The sequence below is a fragment of the Esox lucius genome, chromosome 23, assembly GCF_011004845.1.
Source record: "Esox lucius isolate fEsoLuc1 chromosome 23, fEsoLuc1.pri, whole genome shotgun sequence".
NCBI classification, from domain to species: Eukaryota; Metazoa; Chordata; class Actinopteri; order Esociformes; family Esocidae; genus Esox; species Esox lucius.
The window spans coordinates 15,953,332-15,972,861 of NC_047591.1; positions in this window are offsets into that span (position 1 = coordinate 15,953,332).

Genomic DNA, 19,530 nt, shown 5'->3' on the forward strand with positions numbered 1-19,530 from the left:
CTGAACCACTGCTAAACAATAGCTGCAGGCTGATTTTCATACAAATGTCAGCCTGTTCTTCGTAGTATGTTACTGCGTTTGACCAAGTCCGTGTGGGTTCAAGATGAAGTGCACTAAATATGTGAATGTGTCTGTTGAGTACACACTGTGTGAGTGCTTCTGAAACCAGAATACTGGACCAGTTCAAATGCACATGCTGATCATTGATTAATAGCAGTTTAAGGTTCTCTCATACAGGAACAAACGTGCACGGTAATAGGTAGTAGTTCAATATAAAGTGTTGTATTATCTACATGAAAGCACAATACTATAATTAGGAAACATTTTATTTCAACTTAAATTAATTATTATTCCAGTTCAAATAAATCGACGCCTTTTGCCAGGCGTTGACCTGTTATACATAATGACAAGATGGAACGCCGAGAACGGCCACTAGCTAGTTTATCCAATGTAAATGATTTGACCCTCTGATTAAAAATGACAGGCTACACGTTAACATCGTAGTGATTGTATCATTTACATTTCTGTGACCCATTGACTCAACTTGTTCATGTTTTATCATAAGCATTTGGCCAAAAGTTCTGTAGCAACAAGGCTACTTGCCAGCTTGCTATACAGTGTTTCAACCATTAGCACTGTACCGTCAGAAGGTGTTAGAACATCAATACAAAAATAAATATATGTGAACTTGGAGTATAGAATGTTTGTAAAAATGAATTATGAAATGAGGCCCACGGAAGAAAAGTAATTTTAATCCATCAGTAATGATCTGACTGCTATGTCCTCATCCAGTCCCTGTCCTATCCCATCCAGAAATCCGGGGTACACCTCCCTCACAGATCTACCCCCCTTATTGGACTGGTCACCCCTCTGAGCCTGGGTCCTCTCTAGGTTTCTTCCTAAAATTCGGCCTTCTTAGGGAGTTTTTCCTAGCCACTGAAATTCAACACTACTGTTGTTTGCTCCTTGGGGTTTAAGGCCGGGAGAGAAAATCTCTTCAGGATAGGCTGCCAAAATGTGTATACTTTTATCAGACAAACGTGGTGTACTACTCCTTAAGCCCCCCACTACCCAATCCCACCCATCTCCTTAAGCCCTTCCCCTCCCACCCAACCCCACCCCACTTCTTACATCCCTGCCCTCCAACCCCACCCAACTCCTTACCCCCCTGCCCCCCCTCCCCAACACTACACAACTTCTTATACCATTGCACCTACACCTGCCCCCCAACCCCACCCTCTACTTACGCCCCTGTTCTCCCTGAATGGGAATGCCATTCCTACTTAACCCCTGTCTGAGACTGACCCAGAGTGACCAGGGGTGGCCCAGTGTGAGGCAGCCCCGGTTTGGAGCCTTAAACGGCTGACTGAGTGGCGGTAATTGCCTCCCACCCTGTCAGTTCCTTCTGGAAGCAGCCGCAGTGAATGAGTGCCAGGGCAAAGCAGCATGGCCAGCACTGGGCCACACACGTTGCCTGACCGGGCCGGAGCCAGCCCGCCTCTCTGTCCTGTCGGAGAAACCGACGGGCCCTAATGCGTTCAGAAAATGGGTCGAACACATCCAAACGGGTCACTTTCAGAGGATGAGACGCAGCGCCAAGGGAAATGAAACATTTACTTATTGAAATGGAAAGGTTGTTTTCGGAGAGACGGAAATTGTCTTTGACAAATGGAGTTAAGGCCACTTTAAGTTCACTTCTTGGAGAGAAGAGGTATTTAAAAGAAAATAATGTTGTTGTTTTTTAAATGGCTTGAGTGTATTTTAAATGTGAGAAAATATGCCCACATTATTTCCCTATCTTCATCCACTACAGTTTGTTTTACATAACCAATGCATGACATACAAAGAAAACAAGATTGCATATGTTACTTTATACCACAGAGCCCACAGTCTGTTGACACCCTTTAGGCTAAACAGTGACTCAATTCCTCCCCAATGTTCCATCTTCATATGTAACTCAGATTTTGATTCTTCAGATTCCAGCTTTGGCAGCACTTTTCGTAGCCTAAATAAACAGAAGAGAGAGAGTGTATCCTCTAAGGATGGAGGTCTATTGAGTAAAACATTTGTGTGATTTCCCCTCCTCCACCCTCCATTTCACAAACTCGCCCCCCCCTTTCTCTATCTCCCCCCCTCCCTCCCTCCCTTCCTCAATTCATCTTACCCTAAGGGGACAGTCAAGCACATCTGCCACATGGCTTCTCCCACTCGTAAGCATGCTACCACACACGACCACATGCAACCGCACACATCTCTGTCACGTGTTGTTCGGGGACGTCCATTACACGTGTGTTTCTGTGTGGCCAACATTGCCCCAGGGCATTAATCAGAAGGACATGTTCCGTTCAGGGGCGGAGGACATGTCGACGAGGCAAATGTGTGGTCCGCTAAAAGTGCAAATCTGAGAGATGTAAAATGAGGTGATAACCAAGGCTTTTAAATGTAAAGGGGGAAGGGATGAGTGGAGGAGGGAAGAAGCTCTCTCTGCCAGTGTCTTCTCTGGGGCACTCCCTTCATCAAAGGCCCATATTAAAATGAGATGACTAAGACTGGCTGTGACGCTGTGAGACCTGCTGTGGCAGCACTCTGGAGCTGGATAATACGTCTCTTACACACTCGTGCGTGCACGCACACACACACACACACACACACACCGTCTCTCTTTCAGAGATTCCCTTAGATGAGAGTCGGGAATGCATACACTCCAACAGTGCCTTTGAAAAAGGATAATTACAGGGAAACGACTTCCTCCCAGTTTGGAAATTCTCCAGTCGCCTAAGATTGCTTTGAACCCGGCCTGGGAGGCAAGGTTGATCAAGGTCATCACAGTGTTGCACTACACAGTATAATGCGTCCGTTTTTTCTGTATCTTAGATGCCTTTTTCTAGCCTCATTTTAGCAGTGAATTTGACTTGGAGCACATTCTCATGTACAGCAACAACCTGGGAGCAATTAGGGTCAACTGTCTTGCTCAGGGACAGAGCTACACTTTTTATTTGAATTTGTACGCTCAACTAGGTACCAAGAATGGCACAAAGCTGTTCAATGTGGAATCTGTAATGAACGGTTTCAGCTCACTGGATCTTGCCCTTTTCCACGTCGGCACTCATGTCACATACAAGCTAATATGTCTCCAATTCACTAGCTAGCGCACTTTGCTCATAGTGCACATGTTGTACTTTACGTTTTCAATTAACACTTGGAGAAGAAATATTGTTCATGTTTTCTGCAATCCCTGCCGTGTTTGTCTGTTTTGCTTGGTTCTGAATCAATCAAATTCAATCAAATGTATTTCATAGAGCCCTTTTTACATCAGCAGTTGTCACAGTACTGTTACAGACACCCAGGCTGAAACCCCAAAGAGCCCAGCAACAACAGAGTTGATGTACAGTGACCAGGCAGATGAAAAGCAGGTCAATGCATGCATGCGGGCAGTGTCCAAACTCTTTAAACACTCAGCTGCATAACCAGGTGGACAAGGACAGGGACAATCAGGCCATGGGAGCAGGAATGACCAGGCAGCAACTTCTGACAGGGACGGCTACAAGGCATTCGGGCCAGGCGGTCCCAACGCGCTGTCCAAGGGTCCACGTCCCGCTAAGGTTAAACGGGACACCAGAGAAGTTTGGGAGAGCATTCCATGGATTCAAAAGGATACCTGAACATACTTTTCAGACCCTTGTCCCCCGTCACACAAACCAATGCAACGTAAACAATTGGGAGTTCAGAGAGGTATAATCCTCATCAAAAGTTTGGCCAAACGCACTCATTCAAGGATATTTCTTTAGTTTTCCACATTCAAGAACAGTAGTGATTCATTGTAGACTAAATAATTCCATATTTGTGTCCAAACCTTTGCCTGCTACTGTAAGTAGGAGCTTGTCCATGTAATGTTTCGTAGGTTAACGATGAAACCTTAGTCATCCCTTGTCTAAACAGGCAAAAATATGAAAAGTACCATCAGGGTTAAAAATGTAACTGTTGGGACAATGACACATTTGTTTTGCTTCTGTATTCCAGACTTTAAATAGTAAAAACATTCAGTATTTGGTCTCACTTTCCTGGCACCCTGATTACATCAAATGTGACTCCATGGTCTTGTTGGCTGCAACATTGTGCCATTATGGTGGATATTTTATTCTAAATAAGGATATTGTATATATTTCTTTTAAACGGCTTCTGGGGCTTAGAACGTTGTGGTGTGAGAACCTGCAGGAGTAAATCACTGCATCGATGTTTGGTGGAAAGAACAAGAAGGAGGGTTTTGCAGAGGTTCCTTGCACTCCAGGAGGACACTGTGGAGATGTCAATGGTGATGGGGAGTTTTTTACTGCCCAATTTATACTGCCCATATACATTTGAGAGACACTTTTTTACATCAGTCTGAGTTCACGCTGAATGCAAAATGTATCCTTTAAATGTACGACAGCGAAAGACATTTTTGAATCTTCGTAAGGCCTCCGTGCAGTTAACTCCCCAATAACGCCGCACGAGAACGGAACTTGCTCTAGGTGTCACGGGTCAGCGCACGTTGCCATGCTAAATGTAACCTCTTAACTAAGCTTCGGCGCAAGCCTTCAGTCACCTTCAAGATGGCAGATTCACCCAGTCAGCAGCCCCCCCCCGCCCCCCCCACACACACACCGTCAAGCTGTCACCGAAATGAATCCTTAATGACCTGTAGTGCCTGAGAGGTCCTGAACTGTGACTGAGGAGCGGAGGGGATCCAGGCGTGCTGGGAGTAGGGAGTTGGGAAGGCAGAGTGAGGGAGATGGAATATCTGCCCTTGATGTGACAGAGAGGGAGCGGAGCTACGCAGGGCCACGCGAGGGGCTGAGAGTGGTCATATCGAATTAGTGTCCCCTGGAGCTCCGTCGGTGGGTGGACTAGTGGCTCTGTAGGCTGACTTGGTCCCAGTGGTGGCCCGGGCTAAGGCCGTCGAGGTGTGGGGGGCGCCTAGGTTAAGACCCCGAGACCACGAGGGGGGGTGGGGGGGGGTGGCGGTTAAACTTAAGCTTCACCCATCCATCAATAAGTCAATCAGTGACAGTCAGTGTGTTACGGTCGTAGTACTGGACCATTTTGATCATTACAGACAAGCCAGCAAGCTGCTGTGTCAAAGAGCCGGGTAGACATGCTGAGCCTTGTGTTATAGTGTCAGGGGGGAAAAGAGCCATGGTTCACTGACTCTGAGTTGAGTATATTCAGAGAGACACACACACACACACAGACAGTAGGTTTTTATCTACTGTATCTCATGCATTCATATATTCATAGAAAATACTCTCTCCCACTTACACACAAATGCAGAAACATACACACGACACATAGCAACAGACACACACACACAGGAAACGTAGATACTCTCTCGCATGTACACACACACACACACACACACACACACACACACTCTGTCTCTCTCTTTAGGTGGGAGTTCAAAGGCAGTGTGTGCTTTTAGTCCTGGTGGAGAAGATAGCTTTTGACTGAAGCTGTGGCCCTCCATCCAATAAGATTAAGGGCAGCTTACCCACTATTGACAGGAGGCACTTGTCGTAAAGACCCACGGTGAAAGAGTCATTTGGTTTGATGGCAAGAGTGCGTCGGCTAGAGCCAACATGTTTTGCTGGCACAAAGGGTTGTCACCAACAGGCTGCAGGACATACTGTGCTCTCCATGATTAAAAAAAATCTGAACACTCAAGGCCTTTGAAAATACGATTAAAAGAGGAATGTGTCCCCATACTTACGTAGAGCGCTGTCTGCTGTAGGAGGGTGAAGGGTTAGTGTGGTTCTGACATGTTATGTAGTGAGTTCTACAGAACTGATGGAAAACCTTAGTACCTTATTGATGTTGTCTTAACTGTTTTTGGGTTATCCCCCTAATAACCCCAAGGTTCTCAGACACCAAAAGCCTTCCCTGTCTCCCTCTTCTTCCTCCATTCCCCCCTCAGGTCTGCAGACATTATGGATGACCTTTATAGGGCACAAATTACAGCAACATTTTGCCTGACAGGAGGATAACATTTGGCATGATTTATTTGCGTACCTGATGTCCATCTCTCTGGCCACAAGGATTCAACATCCAGCTCCATGGCTCCAACAGAGCATCCATCAGCTTATGGATTAAAACTTTGGTTACTTCTCCTTACTCCTTGGCAGGGAAAATAGCATGACACGTGATTAATAGAGAAACCGTTTGAAAAATAGATGGTACTTATGCAGTTGAGTATGCCACGGAAGATGACATGGTGAACCTTCTGTCACCTCCATTAATTGAATCTCCCAGCAGGTGCTCATGCCAAGAACTTCTAAAAATGAAAGGTGTTGACAGGACATCTACTTACAGGAGAAATTGGTGAGTTCCTCCCTCTAGTGTCTACACGGGAAATAGCAGAAACAATGTATTTACAACTCTAAGTAGCCACAGCAGCTCACAATACAACTCTCCACCAATAGAGAATTTGGAATAAGTGTTTTAATAGCCTAACCTGCCTGCAGTGTATCAAAAAAATACTTTTTATATAGGACAGCCCAGGCTTCTTATGCTTCCCTTATAGGAGCTAAGTAGATAACAGCTAACTCGGCATTTTAGCCAACAGTTTGCTGAAGACAAGCAGACTAAGGACATGGATTACTGGAACCATGTCCTGTGGTCTGATGACACCAAGATAAACTTATTTTGTTCAAATGGTGTCAAGTGTGTGTGGCGGCAACCAGGTGAGGAGTACAAAGACAAGTGTGTATTGCCTACAGTCAAGCATGGTGGAGTGTCATGGTCTGGGGCTGCATGAGTGCTGCCGGCACTGGGGAGCTACAGTTTATTAAGGGAACCATGAATGCCAACATGTGCTGTGACATACTGAAGCAGAGCATGATCCCCTCCCTTCGGAGACTGGGCCGCAGGGCAGTATTCCAACATGATGACAACCCCAAACACACCTCCAAAATGACCACTGCCGTGCTAAAGAAGCTGATGGACTGGCCAAGCATGTCTCCAGACCTAAACCCTATTGAGCATTTGTGGGGCATTTTCAAACATAAGGTGGATGAGCGCAAGGTCTCTAACATCCACCAGCTCCGTGATGTCGTCATGGAGGAGTGGAAGAGGACTCCAGTGGCAACTTGTGAAGCTCTGGTGAACTCCATGCCCAAGAGGGAGTGCTGGAAAATAATGGTGGCTACACAAAATATTTACACTTTGGGCCCAATTGGGACATTTTCACTTAGGGGTGTACTCACTTTTGTCGCCAGCGATTTAGACATTAATGGCTGTGTGTTGTGTTATTTTGAGGGGACAGCAAATGTACACTGTTGTACAAGATGTACACTCACTACTTGACATTGTAGCAAAGTGTCATTTCTTCAGTGTTGTCACAGGAAAATATATAGTCAAATATTTACAAGAATGTGAGCGGTGTACTCACTTTTGTGAGATACTGTATATGAGTAACTTACTACTAAGTAGCTAGCTTGCTATTTGAAGAGCTGACCTGGAGAAGAAATATGGCCAACACATTTGAAATCCATATCAGCCCATATATTCCTCCATGGCTTGAAAGTGTTGAGTTGCCTCCAGAGCTTTGACGCAGTTTCTTTGAGAATGGCAATGCACAATGAATGGATGAATAATAAGAAAGAAAAAGTCATATGCAAGACGTTGACTTCATTTGCGTGTGTGCGTGTGTGTGTGTATACACATATTTGACAACATGTTTATAACCATACATTTTAAAGTACATTATCTAATTAGAAAATATAGTTGGAAATGACAACATTTGACTGACAAATATTTTACACACGCTTAAGTGTTTTTTTCCTTTGGTCGGTCAGAGTTGATGAGACACATAAGCAACTGAAACGCATTTGTCTATTAAATAATAATGCGTTGCACCAAAATGAGATTTCTCAAATTTTAATGGCCATATTGGCTGTCAAAAAAAAAAGTATAGCGTAAACTCTGCTTGTAACTAGAGGTTTTGACCTCTGCTTGTATCTCCCTCTGTTCCCCGTAGTACCTGCCTCCCTTCCCCGTAGTAGCTGCCTCCCTTCCCCATAGTCCCCCCTCCGTTGCCCATAGTCCCCTTTCCATTGCCCATAGTCCCCTCTCCATTGCCCATAGTCCCCTCTCCATTGCCCATAGTCCCCTCTCCATTGCCCATAGTCCCCTCTCCATTGCCCATAGTCCCCTCTCCATTGCCCATAGTCCCCTCTCCATTGCCCATAGTACCCTCTCTGTTCCCTATAGTCCCCCCTCCGTTCCCCCAAGCCACAAGGAATTATAACGGGCACAATGCAATCCAACGAAAATCTAATTCCCTCTAGCCTCCATTAGCATTACTCAGTCCATTTTCTCTTCCGAAAGAACACATGAAATGGCATCTGCTATCATCGGCCTGCTTCACCTCCGTGACGAGACTGATGATCCCTGCTAGCGGATTGCCCGGGGAAAGAGAAAAGATAGCAGTGAAAACAGCCGACCCGTGGGCCTCTGTTGGCGTCATCCCCAGGATGTAATTTACATGAACATTGATGCTGGTTCATATTTCGGTGGGTAGAAGAACCCCCTTTATGGTCACCTTCTGTGACACATCCCATTGCTCCTGTGCTTTTGCCTAATCATGGGAGGGAGTGGATATCATATGAATCTAAGCATTTTTTGCAGGCTTTGGCCTGATAAGGGTCTGTTAATAGACAGTTGGTTGTCAAAAGTGGCGATGCGTGACCTGGCTCGCTACGTCGGCCACAACCAAACAGCTCCCCTTATCTCTTGACAGTGCTGCCTGCGAGCTACGTCTCCTTGATCTGTCTCTTTCTTTCTGTCCCTCTGCGTCACCTCAGATTCCCTCCCCTTCTCTGTAAACAGGCCTTGTCTGTTGACTCCATAATGGGAAGATGGGTCTTTTTATTGAATCCTTTCCTAAACTGGCACTTTTGTTTAGCGGCTCCCTTTTGTCGCCTTTTGAACATCTGTGGCTATCTATTGCTACCCCTCAAAGAGTGCTAGTTATCTTGTGTTGCCCATTTCAACAGCAGCCACTATCTGGGAGCGGGCCTGCTTTTATCTCGACGTCTGCTCAAGGAGCTGCACTGAGCTGCCTTTCTAACATGTATGCATTATGTTGTCATGTGCAGACCACTCCAAGCTTCTTCAGAGGAGCCTGGGATTTTAGACACAGCTCCCTAATTACAAGCTGCTTATTGTGCGTGGCAGCAAACACACTTTGTGCTCGCCATTGAAGTTAACGTTACCTCCAGGCTCTCGTCCAGAATGGCTGTGTGGAGTGGTAATCATCTGGCAGAATGTGAATCCTCTTCTTTCTGGAGGAAATCATTAGAGAGCTCCACAAAAGGACCTCCGAAAGCTGAGGGCCCGGGCTTTGTTGGACTGAGGCGTCTGCAGAGGCGCCTGATTAGAAAGGAGCATGCGCCTGATTAAAAAGGAGCATAGGCAGTAATTGGCCAGCTGAGGGGTGGGGGGGGTGATGATGTCAGCAGCAGCGGATGGCTCATTATACCACCCAAGCAGAATGGGTGGGGGGTTAATCCAGATGCCGCCATTTTAGCAATTCTTAGACTTAGACATCTTTGACACATCACTCAAGGGGTCTGTAGTGTTGGTTAAACAAAATCTGTCATTGTCACGGATTGGGAATTGAGAGAGCTGTCTGTGTGAATGTTTGTCTGTGTGTGTGTGTGTGTCTGAGATCCAGAGCTGGGATTTTGGGGACAGTTTGCTTAGCTAATGGGGTTGGCGGGCTCTCTGGACTCTCTCAGACGAGCAGCTAATTAGAGAGAGCAGATGAGAACACAGTGTTTGCGTGTCTAAGATCCAAACCGCTTGCCCAGCCGACCAGGAATCAGTTCCGCCAGATCCTACCCAATTGCTGATCCTCAAACCGGCATGTTCTTCTTTTTTACCTCCCTTTACTTCCAACCAATCACCAGCCAGCTGATGTCTTTTAACTATTAACGGAGACTCCGCTTGCCCTTTCAGCTTGTCCAATGAAGCCTTCCATTTGCTATGGTAACAGCGTACGGTATGTCAAATGGCCACTTGGCCCTGGGGACATCTCACACAAACCGGATCCATCAAGTTCAGGGTCATTCACTGTCCTCGTCATTTTCCGTCCTCCACTTCTCACATGAGCGATTGTAATGTGAAGAGGGTCGTCCTTGAATGGGCAAAGATTTGCAGAGCCAGCGGTCACACAAAGCAGACGGAAAATATACGAAGGTGCACGGAGAACATAGGTGGACAAAGAGTGAATATGGAAGAGTACAAAGGGAGAATACATTAGGAAGACAAAGAAAGACCTCACTCACTTCATTCAGAGGATAGAAATGAGCCACGCAACCTTGAAGGGTCCACCAAGGTGGAACACTGACCGTGTACAGAGTATTCACACTTCTGTGTTCAGGGTATTCACACTGTTCCGTGTTCAGGGTATTTACACCTTTCCGTGTTCAGGGTATTCACACTGTTCCGTGTTCAGGGTATTCACACTGTTCCGTGTACAGTACAGCATAACGGACAACTCGTAAGCCTGCAGAAGTCTCTATTTGGATGGTTTAAAGCAGACCTCAGACAGACAGTAGGGGACATGATGTCTTGTCACAACAGATCAGCGGTGAATTGCAGTAGCACTTGTAGATGTGAGAAGTGGACAAGAAACCTAAAGACCACTTTTAACAAGGAGAAGCCAGATAAAGGGAGGGTCATGTCTCAACATCTCTCTGACAGTGATTGCACAGACACAGGAGCCAAAGAGGGGAATTGCATTTGCTTGTTCTGAGTTACCATGGCAATGACTTCCGTTCCAAGTGTCTGAATGGTCTGTGTGGACCCGCTCTGACTATAGCCTTGCTAGGCTATTTCCCAGAAGAAACTGTCTTTGTGGGCTCCACCATTGAAGTGATTTCAAAGGTCTTTCTGAGTGGAAAAAAAGAGAGTTTCCACCTGCCAGTGGTGAAAGTGAGTCAGGATCCTTTTTCAACACGTATCTTGATTGACCATGTTATGACAGAATTGTGGTGGGTGATAGGCCATGCCAGACCCTGAGATAAAAACACTCGATATTTGATGCAAGGTTGGACCAAGTTAGCTGGAAAATGTGATTCGGCATGCTATTCTGCGGCTTGGCACAACCGACTTTGGGTCCTCAATGTTGATAACAATCTTAAATACAAGCACAGCCATTCCGTTAGCCTTTATAATTACTGACTCTTAATTTAGTCTTAGAAAACAGTTTTACCATTTACAAGTAGTCCAGATCTCCACAGAAGTAAACATATTACTCACTATCTTACTTTGTTCATTATCTCACAGCAAATGTGGACGTAGATTGAAAATGGAAAAAAAAAGTTTTCCTATTATGTCTTGTGTCTTTCCTCTGGGTAGATGTTATCCCACCGAATACAATATTTTAGCCGCCTGCAAGTTTTGTCAACTGTTTTGATTGGTAGGTCGCTCCCCGTTTCATGAAGCAGAACCAGAGAACGACCTGTTTTTTTGTCTAGTCAGTCAATAACGATTAGCCTTTTTAGGAGGGAAAACGTGGCCATAATCCTGAGCTGTGCCTCAAAATGCTAGACCACTTTCTTAGAGAACATCAAGACACTAAAACACATCCTTATGTAACCAGGAAGTGCCAAGTCACGTAGGACTCCGAGAGACGGACAGAGAGGGGGAGAGAGATGCATAGATAGAGGAGTAGAGAGTAAAGAGAGAGACAAAGGGGCTGGAGAAAGACGGAGAGGGTGAGGCATGAAGAGAGATGTATAAAGTAGACAGATAGAGTATCTAGCAGTTACTTAAAAAGTTCAAATTTACCAGTCCTAGAAACAAAATGGAGCACTTGTTAGGCATCTCCCAACAGGCGCCGTGATACTGTACTGTAAAACACTACCCTTGTAAACTTGTCAGCCCCTCTCCAAATGTGCGCACACACACACACACACACACACACACACACACACACACACACACACACACACACACACACACACACACAGCAGCACATTAAATACTTTATTTGAGCCCACAAATAAAATTCAAATATCTTCAATATTTCTCGCTATGTTTGCAATGTACCAGAGTCTGTGATGCCGTTATCTAGTTTTCCAGCGGCCTGCCTTCTGAACTGAACGACGTTGTCCTCAGCGTCCGTGGGCAGTGGGACATTTCTCCCTCACATGTCCATTTGGACGGACGCTCGGGTCAACTCGATTACCATTGCATCATCGATGTTGAGGGGGATCGTTGTGGGGGGGGGCACATCTGCCACCAGTGCTAATAATGTCTCTTGTGGTGGGTTTGGACCAAACACACGGGCCCCCCGTATCCCCCCCCCCCGTTTCTCCCCCATCACACGCAAACGGCCATCATGAATATGTATCGGTATGTCACGATCCTGATGCATGTTGCAGCACTGCGGGCATGACATGGCATTACGTCACACCGGTTCAGTTGTTGTTCCGCACGGCACGGCCCTGAAATCAGGAGGAGCAGAGAGGACGGAGGAGGATTTTACACCAACGGATCTGGGCCACCTCATTTGTCGAGGGCTGTCTAAAATACATGCTGTATGTGGGTATACCAAGGATACAAACAGGCGAGCAAATTGTGCGTATTGTGCTTGGCTGGTAACTGTCTCCAAGGAGGGCAATTAGGTACCTCTCCGGAGTCTGCCCCCCCCCCCCCATCCATCCAAATAAAGAGAGAACGGTTTCCCGGTATGTGCCTAGAGTAGCCCCCAGAAGACATTCTATACCAGGGTTCTGAAATCTCCCATTCGGAAGCATTCATTACCTGCTAATGACTGACTCCTCAAAGACCTACATAGAGGAAGGACGAGGGAGGGTGGAGAGAGAGACGCCACAGCCAGAAGGAGGGGTGCTCCTCTGACAGTCTAGTAGGTATATTCTGCTCCAGACTGGACCAGGGAACCTTCCAGAACCGGAGACATTTGGCACGTGTGTTTAACCAGAACAGGTGACAGGCAAAGAAGTGAGCACAATGCAGTCCATTTTATTGGCTAAATGGAATTCAGCTGCCCCAATGTCTGGTGTTGCCTTTTCCAATAATAGCAGTGAAAACCACCTGATCAGAATCATTTAGTAGGTATCATGTGTATTTTATTTTCCCCCAGATTTTCCCCAGATTTTGTGACATCCGATGGGTTCTCTGAAGCACATCCGATGCCGTCCTAGTTCTCATCACGCTGCTCGCTCAACCAGGAAGTATTTTTTAACCAGAAACCTCATGTGCCAGAGGAAACACATTCTCTGGTCTTTTACCGTGATTGAGCTCATAAGTGCCCAAGCTATCACAATCATTTGCTAGGGCATGACAACATGAGGCAACCTCATTCGATAACTAACCCCCTCAAACATGGACAGTGTTATTTCAGGAATAACAGTACATTTTAGGGTATGCTTGCAATAGCTGAAAATGCTTGCTTTGTTCTGCCTTCCTGAAGGATTCACTGATATGTCAAGAGGAGTTAGAGCAATGAAATGGAACTCATCCTACCTATTCAATCATATATCATTGATTACTTTAATTAAGCAAATCATGTATTTATAACCTACAAGCTCTTTAGAACAATGCACTACAATTGCTGCCACTTGTCATCGAGAAACACTTCTGCTCAAGCTAGAATTACTTTAATGGATTTTCCTGTATGTGAATGCCTATGAGAGAATATTGGTTTCAGCTGAGTTGCCTAACACTCCCTACAGCACTAGATAAGGTTCTTGTTCTCTGCAACATGAAATGATTGTATCTTTTCTGTAAGAGGTCCACAGGGTGACTCAGAGACAGACAGTCAGAGATTATGTGACACACTAGGCCACACGCACACGCATACACAAACACATTGGCACACACACACACACACACACACACAGGCGGTAGATAGACACATACTTGCATGTGTCATAGACGTCATGCTGCTAGCTTCATTTGTGCCTCCCCCTCCTTGTTCAACTAATGCTTGGCGCAGACCACAGACCTCTGCCTGGCTGACATTGTCCCCAGGCAATTATAACCCTATGCATCATAATGCATCCACTGTACAAATAAGCTTGGCATAAAACCCTTTGAAGATGGCCATGTCATTTTATGGAGTGACCTGAGTCATAAAGTATTAGTCCTCATTAGATCTTAGCCACCCCTCAGCCTATTTTGATTACCTAAGATGAAAATAACCAGTCAATGCTAAAGTTGCATTCATTTGCATTAATGAATTATATGTCGTAGGATGTTTGTATTTTCCAAGTTGATTTCAATTCACCCAGTACGTTTTATTTACTCCATGACAATTCTAAAGGAATGTATTATCTCACAGCCCCTGAAGTTGGAGGTTCATTCTCTGCTTCAGCCTGTCCCACATTCACCCCTATTTCTATTTAAATATAATTGCATTTTGTGCAAGTATAACCTACCTGTGTACATGCCAGCCAGTGTGCACCTACCTGTGCGCCAGAGCCAGCCAGCCAGCCAACCAACGTACCAGTGCGTGTGCCCCCCTACCAACCATCCTGCCTACAAACCCCCACCTCCGTGTACCAACCATCCTGCCTACAAACCCCCACCTCCGTGTACCAACCATCCTGCCTACAAACCCCCACCTCCGTGTACCAACCATCCTGCCTACAAACCCCCACCTCCGTGTACCAACCATCCTGCCTACAAACCCCCACCTCCGTGTACCAACCATCCTGCCTACAAACCCCCACCTCCGTGTACCAACCATCCTGCCTACAAACCCCCACCTCCGTGTACCAACCATCCTGCCTACAAACCCCCACCTCCGTGTACCAACCATCCTGCCTACAAACCCCCACCTCCGTGTACCAACCAACCTGCGTTCCCCCCCGCGAACCAACCAGCCAGCCAGCCCCTGCGCGAGCCAACGAACGTACCCCCGACCCCTGCGCGAGCCAACGAACGTACCCCCGACCCCTGCGCGAGCCAACGAACGTACCCCCGACCCCTGCACGTAAATGAGAGCAAGCCGACCTACCAACCAGCCAACCAACATGCGGACGCGAGCCAGCCTACCGATTCGCATGCGCACGCGAGCCAACCATCCTACCGATTCGCATGCGCACGCGAGCCAGCCAGCCTGCGTATGCGCTGGCTCATGTGTGTGTCCCCGACAGGGTGTTGCGTAGGTGGCCTTGATGGCTTAGCCATTCCTGTGTGAATCACCCAGCAGTCCTTTTGGAGATGCAGTGGTTTCATAAGAGGAGGAATAGAGGAGTGCGTCACACGTTGGACGGTGTATAGTTCAGATGAATAACACTGGAGATCAGTGAAGTAACCCTTCACATCCTTCCCGGGCTTCATCCAAAATCACACCCTGTTTTCTATTTTCCCTGGACTCGGACCGATATGGCTCTGATCAAACGTAGCACACTATATAGAGAAATAGAGGTGAATTAGGGACATTCATCCAAAATCCACGCCTGGTGCCGAACACTTCTGCGACAAAGACTATGAAGGCTAAACAGCACCAAGACAGAACAGTGCATTCGTACTTCCTGGGATGTGATATACAATATTTCGAAAATGCCCATCTGTTTAAACAATATGCAATTACCAGCAGTTAAACAGCTAAAGTCATTAAAGTGATTAGCCCAGTGTTTACCATAAGCAACATTTTGTACACAAGATAACGGCCTCATTTGCATATGCTAATATACGATAATAAGCTATGCTCCGCCGAGTAATTCAGATCCAGACAATCTGCGAGTAGTTTTAGGAGATTAACCAGAAATAATGAAATAATTCAATCAATCACGTAAAGGCTAATGTATGCAGGACTAATGGCATGGGGCAGTTGACGAGGTTGGCTTTAATGTCAGGGAATCAAAGAAAATAGGTCTTGGTAATTTGTAATCGTCAGGAATGATACAAATTGCAAATATGTTGCTTCAGCATAAAAAAAGAAATATATATTTTTTTTAGGATTATGGGCTGGTTGTTACCATGGATCATTTCCAGGAAACAAAAGCTTGTCCTAAACTTGTCTGTAATCTTTAGTGTACACATACACAGGCTTAGCCTGGGAAGTTGTTGACAGTGTATTACAGTACAGAACAAAAACAGGCCATGTACACTTTTATAGCTAATGTAAAAGCTTATTTTCCCCTGCTAGCAGCAGTAAAGTAGCAGCGACAGACACAGAAGTGCTCATCTAATTGGACTTTAATGTGTGTTTCTGTCTGTGATGTTTTTTGCTCTTCCCTGGCAATGAAAAGCATGAGAAACTTCTTAGTCTATTAGCATTGATACCACCATATACTTCACACCACCCTGTCCGATCCCATTAGCCCATGTACAGACATGGATATTACACATGCCTTCTCATGTACACGTCTGCTCACACACACGAACACACACACACTGGGAGAGGTCCTAGAAAAGAAAAAAGGAGGACATAACACACTGAGTTTTTTGGGGGGGCACTAACCCATTAGGAAAAATGACATATCCAGCTTAGGTTTAGGTTACTGACACAACATACAACTGGACATTGTTTTCAGCAGGGTTAGGCACAAATGTAAGATTAGGGCTGTGGTTAGAATTAAGGTTTTTCTTAGGCTTATGGCAAGTGGACAGGAAACTTGGATTTCTGGTTTTCTGGTAATACAATTGAAAAGTAAACATGTGTGTGTATACAAATTGCTTTGATTGGTATGTGTCTTTACCTGACTGTGTCTGTGTGCTTCTGACTTTGTGTTTGTGTTTGTGTGCTTCTGACAAATTGTACTACTATGTTTAGGGTCAGAATTAGGGTTAGGCATTACGGTTTAGGTTAAGTTTATGCATAAAAGTTGAGGTTAGTATACTCTTGTGTCCCCGTTGAGGTAGCTAATTAAATATGTGTGTTTGTGTCTGTTTACTATATAGATGTGTGTTCCATACGTTTTCTTTGGTATGTGTCAAACTAGGATCAAGGTGGGGAAAGAAAGGAACGGCCGTAATCCTGGGGAGGGAATGGCTTGGACAAACCTGCAGTGTGGGAGCAGGTTGCTGTGGTGAATCACCTGGTGTTGCTGTGGCAACAGTCTGGTCTGTAGATGTTGCTATTCATGTAAATAGGAGCAATTGAGTTTAATGTGGGCCAGTGTCAGTAAGCGCTCACTTAACATTATATAGGCTGATGTTACAGTGATAAAAGAATGACATAGAAAACATCCAGTAGGAAGAAGCAGGCTCTGTGTACATGAGGATCTTTATTTTAGCCACCTATTAATTAGTTCCAAGAGGTGTGAAATTCGGTTCTCACCTAAAACGCACTGGAGTGACTGTTTGATAGTCCTCATTCGTATTTTGTCAAGTTAATATGTTAGCTCTTAAAATGTTTGTTTTAACCTATTAACTATATTAATGCTCATCTATAGCACTGACCCTTCCTGGTCATCAATTTCAGCAGTAAGAATGAGAATAGTATGCAAAGAGGATTTACACAACTAAGATATTGGTAGCATTTCATAATGACTCCACAAAATGAAGTATTTATAATGGCTAGTAAATCATGTATGTATTATTTATTAATCGATACTCCTACATTTCTTAATGTCATTAACCTCTTCACACATTTTTCAAACAACTGAGGTTTAAATGATTTAATAATGATTCATAAGATAATTCAGAATATGATTAATATAGGTCCTCGTGAACCATTTCCTATTCATTAGTGAAGTACTCTTGTGTTGCGTCATATGAAGTGTTAGTGTACCTCATAGCCACTGTATCAGCTAAACTATGTGTACACAACACAGAGGAATTTACTGTATAAGTGTTTTTTGTAGTGACCTTTGAACCAAAACCATAGTCATGATTACAGTTACTCTTTAGAGCAGTCATTCTGGATCTACATCTGGTCAGTTCCAGTATGCATGAAGCACTTAAAATACACTATTTCATTTAAAATCCAGTGTGGTTTGTTTAGTTATTATTTAACCAATGAAAGTTGACAAAAAAGGAGACCTGAAGGTACATCCGGTACTGCTGGAATTTCTCCCAATTCTAATGTCCATCTTTTAAATACATTTCCCTGATCACTGAAAATATTCAGTAAGTATTAAGTATAAATATAGGCCACATTAGATAATGCCACACAAAATGATTTCACTAATTATTTAAATTTTATAAGGGCCTATTAAACATGTCATGAATAACGCATTATTATTAAACAATCTTCTAATCCATTATTAATGGTTTATTAGATGGACTTATTACAAAGTGTTTTTGAAATGCTTACAAATTTGACATACTGAAAAAAAAAACTACTGTAGAAAATCTACGCTAGGGCTAAAATCTTATCTCACGAATAATGTGCAGCATGTATGGATGGATGAAACCCATAATAAAGTGTTTATTTTAATTCAGTTGGTTGATTTCAAATCCATCTGTAGGTGCACTTATTGAATATAGAACCAGAGCCATAATAAATAATGTATTTGTCAGTCTAGACAACAGAATTTAATGAGTAAATGATTAAGGCCTTACACAGGAGGAATTTGGTGGTTGCACAATCTGAATCTGTGACTATATTGTATCCAAAATATGTACCTATATATTTTCTTACAGTAGTACAAAATATGATATAGAATAAGTGTTTATTTTAAGGAAAATGAATGAACAATAACATTTTGACAATAAATGCAGTAGCTAAATTACCACCAAACTGAAAAAAAATTAATAATTATTTGTTCCATGCCAGTACCATTGTTTAGGTAAAGTAATTTGGTCAATATTTAATTGATTTAAATATGAAATGTAAAACTTTCATGTATCGTAGTCCTTTTTCTAACTGTTGCAGTCATCAGAATAGGTTTTCTTACCTTTTAGCAATTTTGACAACAGGTGCTTAAAAAAAATTAGCAACATACCAAGTTGTACACAAAATGATAATGGCAATGTAAGGAAACATTCTTAAAATGTTTTTACATGGATATTAAATATTAAATGTTTCCAGACTCAGTATATTGGAAACCATGTATAACCCCAAGGAACTTGCTTTATTTCTTTCTGTGTAGAATTACAAAAATGTGTTGTGATTTGATGGTTGTGCTTAACTTCTTGTTAAATTACAATAATGTGTATAATGATCCAATTTGGGGTGTTGAAGGGCCAATTGGGAGCACTCTTCCATTGGGTCTGGAGATCAAATTCCAATGTTTCATGGCATGGTTATGTAAGGAGGTGTTGAGTCCTGACTCTGTGGTCACTAAACACCCAACTGCACTTACAATAATAATGTGTTCTGGCTACATAGGAAACAGCATACCCAGCTTCCATTTGGCTCATTTCTTCACAAGTTAAAACATTCAGAAATAAATGTATGTAATCAGTATTATACATAGTCACTCTGGATTGTATGAAGGACCAAAGGAGTCAAGGTGAAATAAATAAATATAGAATTAATTTAAGTGGCATATTATAAAATTGTTACATTGTATTTCCAGATGTTTTTTTCATGATCACAGGGGTCTTGTCAATTATTGGAAGTGAGTG